This window comes from Enhydra lutris, unplaced genomic scaffold (assembly GCF_002288905.1).
Source record: "Enhydra lutris kenyoni isolate GAN:26980312 unplaced genomic scaffold, ASM228890v2 scaffoldscaffold21, whole genome shotgun sequence".
Classification (NCBI taxonomy): domain Eukaryota; kingdom Metazoa; phylum Chordata; class Mammalia; order Carnivora; family Mustelidae; genus Enhydra; species Enhydra lutris.
The window spans coordinates 57,822,315-57,829,310 of NW_019154105.1; positions in this window are offsets into that span (position 1 = coordinate 57,822,315).

The following is a 6,996-nucleotide window of genomic DNA, read 5'->3' on the forward strand; positions in this document are numbered from 1 at the left end:
GGACTCGGTAAACCGGGGAAGATGATGTGTAGTCAGTTCCCGCTCGCTAGCGGAAGGGAAGTTTCATCACCTTCTAAGAATTTCCAAAAGGAATTCCACAGGTCGGGGGCCTGGGGCGGGACAGGAAGGAATTTCCAAAAGGAATACCACTGGAAAGACACCTGGGGGGCGGGGGACGGGGACCTTAATAACTTCTAACTTTGAGTGAATGGCCTGTTTGTGTTTGTGGCTCTAGGGTCTTGAGACTAGGAGTCTGAGTGGGCCCCAACCTGTTTCCGTGGTGACCTCGTAGAGTCTAGGGCGAGCCCTTCAGGCCCCAGTCTGGGTCTTATTATAGGAGACTTCCTGCGGCCAGGAGGCACCCACGCCTCCCGCAGGAGAGCGGAGAGACCAGCATCTAACTGGTCTCTCCTTTGGAGGGGCGCCCACCCTTTGTTTTGAGGGAGGGGCAGGGAGGGAACACATAGGGTGAGCAAAAGAGCCCCTGCTTATCATGGGTGGAAGCTCTTCAAAACCTTCGGTCCCAGACTGTATGCTTAAAAATTTTAAGAAGGGTTCTCAGGAGACTATGGTATCAAAATGCCTCCTGGAAAATTATGCACATTATGTGAACTGGAACAGGCCACCTTTGGGGTCAACTGGCCCTCCGAGGGTACCCTAAGACCTACCCACTGCCCAGCTCCTGACCAATTCCTATATATTGATTCTTGGCTTCAGATAGCCCAAACTCTGCACTCATGGGTCCGATTCTGCGCTAATAGAAGGGACCAATGTAGGATATTTGCAACCCAAGTAAAACCCAGTAAAAGAGCCCAGAGGCTGTAAGGAAGCAATGCCTGTCTATCAAGGAGACCCCTTCCCGGACATCAGGGGCAGCAACCTGGATGAGCTTGGGAGGAGGGTGAGCCCCTGAGGGAGCATGGAGTCTGCAGTGCTCCTCTGACTCCCGGGCCTGAAGCTGATCTACAGGAAGACAGTGCTCCTGCTTCCTCTAAGTGGCCTGTGTGGGGAGATACCTAATTCAGCAGCTCTGACAGCCTACAGGACACTTGATCCAGACAGAAACAGAATGTAAAATAACAGGAGCTCTCATCCTAAAGTTAAGAAAAAGGAGAGGAGACTAAGAATTCTGAGTGTCTCTGATAAACCAGGCATTATGTTGGGTGTGTTAAACATAGATTTTCATTTAATTTCTCAAAAACACCATGTATGCTTGTAGAATGTAAATAATGTAACTTTGGTTACCTAGTAAGTAGTTATAGGTAAAAAAAAAAAAAAATCTGATAATCTGAAGCAATGATTCAAACATGGAGAGGAAATGTGTGGGTTCTGGAATCCTGCAACTTAGTTTCAAAATTTTGTTTCAACCACTTCCTAGTGATGAGATTTGAACTTTTCTAAATTTTTTGTGCCTTGGTTCCTCTTTTACAAAATATGGGCAGTGTTTACATAACAGAGTTGTAAGATTCAAATTAGATTATCTCTGTTAATTGCTTAGACAAACATCTAATGTTTAAGTAAATCCCAGAAATTGTTTGATATTATTCTCCAATAACCTTCAAAATGTATGCTATTCTAAAATGTCATTCTGCTTCCTGTATTTTGAGTATGACAGTCAAAATACCTATTGAAGTGTACTTTTCATGTTTCTTTTAAGATTAGTTTGTCTTAGTTATGGTGATAATCTTATGCCATTTTTGTATTTTTTAAAACTCAACTTATTTTACCCCTATTGTTTGAAAGTTGCTCTTTGATGAGTTTTAAGTAATACATTATTGGAAATGGAAAACTTAATTGGTAACTAGCCTTAGGAATTGAATAGAGAGTCAAAGAAGGCAGCACGACAGTCATAAAGCACAGAGCCCATGAGGAGACCCAGCCAGAAGGAAAAGGGGGCTAATGGAAACTGCCTGCCTGATAGATGTGGGGGCTTCTCCCTCACCCATTTCCCAGGTTAATGGCTATTACTGAAGCCATCTGTGGTTAGTCTCCCTCCGGACGGTGATTTTTTTTTTTTTTTTAAGATTTTATTTATTTATTTGACAGAGAGAGGGATCACAAGTAGGCAGAGAGGCCGGCAGAGAGAAAGGGGAAAGCAGGCTCCCCGCTGAGCAGAGAGCCCCATGCAGGGCTCGATCCCAGGACCCCGAGATCACGACCTGAGCTGAAGGCAGAGGCTTTAACCCACTGAGCCACCCAGGCTCCCCCAGGACGGGGATTTTAAGGAATATTCCCAAGTGTCTGCTTCTCTTTTGGAGCTGATGAGCTCTAAAACTGGGAACACTTTCTCTGCCTTCTGGTAACACCTTGCCTTTTCTGTCTTGTCTCCCCCTTGTCCTGTTTCTGCCCCACCTTGGGTGTGGCCTGCTTAACTGGCTTCTAGACCAGTCTCAGGCACCATGGCTCCTTCTCCCTTCACTGTCAAGGAGCAAGAAGAGCACCCCCTAGACACAACACTGCCCACTCCAGATTTCCCCACGTGTCTCTGGTAGAACTTGACAATGGGGAGGATCCAGGTGGAACATAGTTTGGTATTTTTTTTTTTAAAGATTTTATTTATTTATTTGACAGAGATCACAAGTAGGCAGAGAGGCAGGCAGAGAGAGAGGAAGGGAAGCAGGCTCCCCGCTGAGCAGAGAGCCTGACTCACAGGACCTTGGGATCATGACCTGAGCAGAAGGCAGAGGCCTTAACACACTGAGCCACCCAGGCGCCCCATAGTTTGGTATTTAAACTAAGTTAAATTGTTGTTTTAATTAAGATAGACGTGTCTTTTAAGTTATCAGCACTAAATGTGAAACCTTTACTCTACCAAGGGTTACTGAAGATCAAATAAGGTTGCGTTATCTCTGTTGCAATTTGTTAGCAAAAATACTAAAATGCTGGGTAATTATCTGTCTCAAAGTTTTCATAGGCAGTTCTTAGTATAGTCTTTGGTAACCTGAAACTTTAAAGTTCTGCTTGGATGATAAATGGGACTAAATTCATTAGACATCTAGGTCTTTCCCAAATAGCATGAAGGGCTAAATCATTGATAACTAGACACAGTTTTTAAAAAAAAATTTTATTAACATATAATGTGTTATTCGTTTCAGGGGTACAGGTCTGTGAATCATCAGTCTTACGCAACTCACAGCACTCACCATAGCACATACTTTCCCCAATGTCCGTCACTCAGCCACCCATCCCTCCCACCCCCTTCCCCTTTAGCAACTCTCAGTTTGTTTTCTGAGATTAAGAATCTCTTACGGTTTGTCTCCCTCCCGATCCCATCTTGTTTCATTTTTTCCCTCTCTTCCCCCCATGACCTTCTGCTCTGCCTCTCAAATTCTTACATCAGAGAGATCATATGATAATTGTCTTTCTCTGATTGACTTCTTTCTTTCTTTTTTTCTGATTGACTTATTTCACTTAGCATAATACCTGTTCCACCCACATCGTTGCAAATGGCAAGATTTCAGGTTTTTTGATGGCTGCACAGTATTCCACAACATTCCATTTATATTCATATATATATATATATATATATATATATACATACACACACACACACACACACACACATACATACATGCATTCTTCATCCCTTCATCTGTTGATGGACATTCGGGTTCTTTCCATAGTTTGGCTATTGCGGACATTGCTGCTATAAACGTTCAGGTGCACATGACCCTTCAGATCACTACATTTGTGTCTTTAGGATAAATACCCAGTAGTGCAGTAGCTGGGTCGTATGGTAGCTCTATTTTTCACTTTCTGAGGAACCTCCATATTGTTTTCCAGAGTGGCGGCACCAGCTTGCATTCCACCAATGAAGTAGGAGGGTTCCCCTTTCTCCGCATCCTCACCAACACCTGTCGTTTCCTGACTGGTTAATTTTAACCATTCTTGACTGGTGTGAGGTGGTATCTCACTGTGGTTTGATTTGCATTTCCCTGATGCCAAGTGATGTTGAGCACTTTCTCATGTGACTAGACACAGTTTTGACTTCTTACTGAAAACAAAACAAAACAACTAAGGATATTTAAATCTATTGGTAAACATGTTTTGTGCTTAATTGATTCATAAATTTGCCATCAAAAGAATTCTTGTGTAACAGTTCACAATTGGTTACTGCTCAGTCTTCACTGGAGACTAAAGTTTCTAAGAGTGTGAAATTCTAAATATAATTAAGACGATGGGAATAAGGTAAACAACTCTGTATGTAGAAAAGTAAGAGATATGTAAAAAGATATAAGAAATAGGAATGCATTTTTGTTAAAGATAAAAGAAGGTAATTTTGTCCTAAGTGAGACTGGTTGTTGGGAAAGAAATGGCTTGGGACAAAATCTAAATGCAAAGGAAGGTTGTAGAAGGTGTGTGAAGGAAAAACTTTGGAATGAAATTTTAGGTGTGGTCAGAACTGACTAAGATTAAAATAGAAGGATTTTAAAGTACACTGGTGTAAGATTAACAGTATGCTTTCTCTCTTCAAAAAAGACAACTTTTCTTAAATTGCTGGTCTACTCTTGATAAGAAAATGTAGACAGTTGTTTTCTCTTTGCCTCCCCCCCCCACCCCCGCCCCGAAAAACCTCAGTCCTTATGGTTTGCCTTTATCAGGTCTTTAACAGCCCTAATCCTATGTAGGCATGTGCTTTAAAACTTCCTAAGATTTTAACAAACTTCCCAAGATTTAAATTGTAAATGAAGTGTTCTACATGTGATCTTAGCCAAAAGGCCGAGAAGCAATGTAAATGAAGTCCTCTTAACTCTTCACTTATTAGGCCTGTAAATGAAGTCCTCTTAACTCTTCACTTATTAGGCCTTTTATTTGGTATGCAAAGTCACTCCGAAGTACTGTTAAATAAATGATAAGCCTTGGGTTACATTTGGGTGAGTGCTATGGCTATTCTGCAGGTAATGTGCAGTTCCTAAAGTTTTAATGTACTAACAAGATCATCACTCAGTGTTCTGACTATTGAAGTGTTGAGTGTCACAGAATAACGAAGCTTCCTAGTCAGTAGTATCGTGGTGAACTCTCATATTGGATCATTGGCAATGTCTGTTTCTGAGTTTTTGTCATTTGCAAGTGTTCTTATTTTTCTTGCAAAATGAGTTTCATCTTCCAGGAAGTTCATATAAAGGACTTTGAGGACAAAAACAGTATTCAATATCTTTAAGATCAAAACTGAAATGAGTAAAATTTCCAGACTAACTGAAGCTGCCTTCAAACTAAACAAGAATTAGTAACAAGGGACTGAATGAACTAAAAAGATGATTATAGTGTTGTGACTCTTGTTCGAAACATTGCTAGTCTCTAATGTTTACTCTTCCAGAATAAGAAAAACTTTTTCGTAAGGTATCTATGACTTACAAAAAACATGATGAAGTATTCATTTGTGAACAAATTGAAGCATTTAACTTTTCTCTCTACCTGAACCCTCTGAAATTCAAAAGATCTCAGTAAGTATTCTTTCTTCCATGGCAATCGTAGTTATTTGCATAAGTTCAGTAAGAATCTGTTCTTGTAACAAGACACCATTGAAAGCATTTGTTATTTTACCAAGGCTTTGATGGGAATGTCTTATTTGAGAGATATGCATAGAGTCAGATATAACCAAACAGTTTTAAGGAACTAACCTGACTTTTTGAAATGTGGAGCCATAACGCCCCTTGGAAATGTTAGCCTGATACCTTGCTTACAGAGTTTCCCTCAGCCTCATCAGGTGAGTAAAGAATGTCACTTCCTGGGAGGTGAAGGAACCTCAAGCTTTATTGGGGACCTCATGAAGAGGAATCCACCCAAATCTACAGGCATTGCAGGCATGTCTGATAGCAAGTACTTGGCTTGGCTTCTGGCCTAGAGAGACTACTAAAAGTTTGACCTGGAGATTCCTTATGAAAGTTCCAACTAAAACAGATTCTAAAAGATCTATACAATCAATCATTCTTGCTGAGCTTGTGTAAATGATTATGCCATTTGTAAAACAAGACTTGTTTTTCAAACAAATGAGTCTTATTTGGCTATCTCTGGAAATGAGGGTTATTATAGAGAAAAATTATGTTTTAATGACACACCTTTGTGGATGTTAAATTTTAGTTCTGATTGTCTTTGGATAATGTTTACTTAAGATAGACAACTTGAGGTAAATTTTGGGGAAAAAATGCACAATAGCTCATATAGACAATGGTGCTTTTTTATTGTGTGGGGTTAGTAACAGGACCCCATGAGCACGATTATTTAAACGACTGGAAAATGGGATTGATTCCCCTACAATTGTATTACGCAACTAGTACCTTGACCAATTCTATGTGGCTGGGACAATGAAATCACTAGATAAAAGCCAGAGCATACCCCATTCTATAGGGTTAACTGTGGACTTGTGGAGATAATGGATTGCCCCACTTTCTTCATGATTGGATTGGATGATATACTTGGGGATGCCCTTATCTCTTGACAAGTCTTCTCCTACTTGCCGGTGATTCCTTATAATTAGGTTATTGTTAAGGTTAAACCTCAAAGGGCTTCTTGATGGATTTCATCCCTTATAGTCATATTTATTCTATTGAGGTACAGTCATAAACAAAGGCTTTAGCCAAGCACTTAACAGCCCTCTTGGTAAAAAGAGCCTCAAAACTCACTATGGGACAGTCCCTGACTGGAATGACTTCACATCAGGTCTAGAGTGTCTCAGAGACCAAAGGCCCCCAATTGATGATGGGAGGCAGACTTATTAAATACCAGGCAATGCTTAAAATAATACCTAAAACCTGTCAGACTTTAAACCCAGCTACCCTGATGCCTGGACCTGACCATCATACTTCTCTAGAACATAACTCTTGGAGGTTATTGATCTTGTTTATTCTAGTCAACTGGATTCTAAGGATTCCCCTGTCAAAAATAAAGATGACAGTTGGTTTACTGATGGCAATAGTTTTATTAAAAAAGGGAATAATAAGCTAGGTGTGCTATAGTGTTCACTCATGCTTGGCAACTGCCAAAGCCTTAAAAATT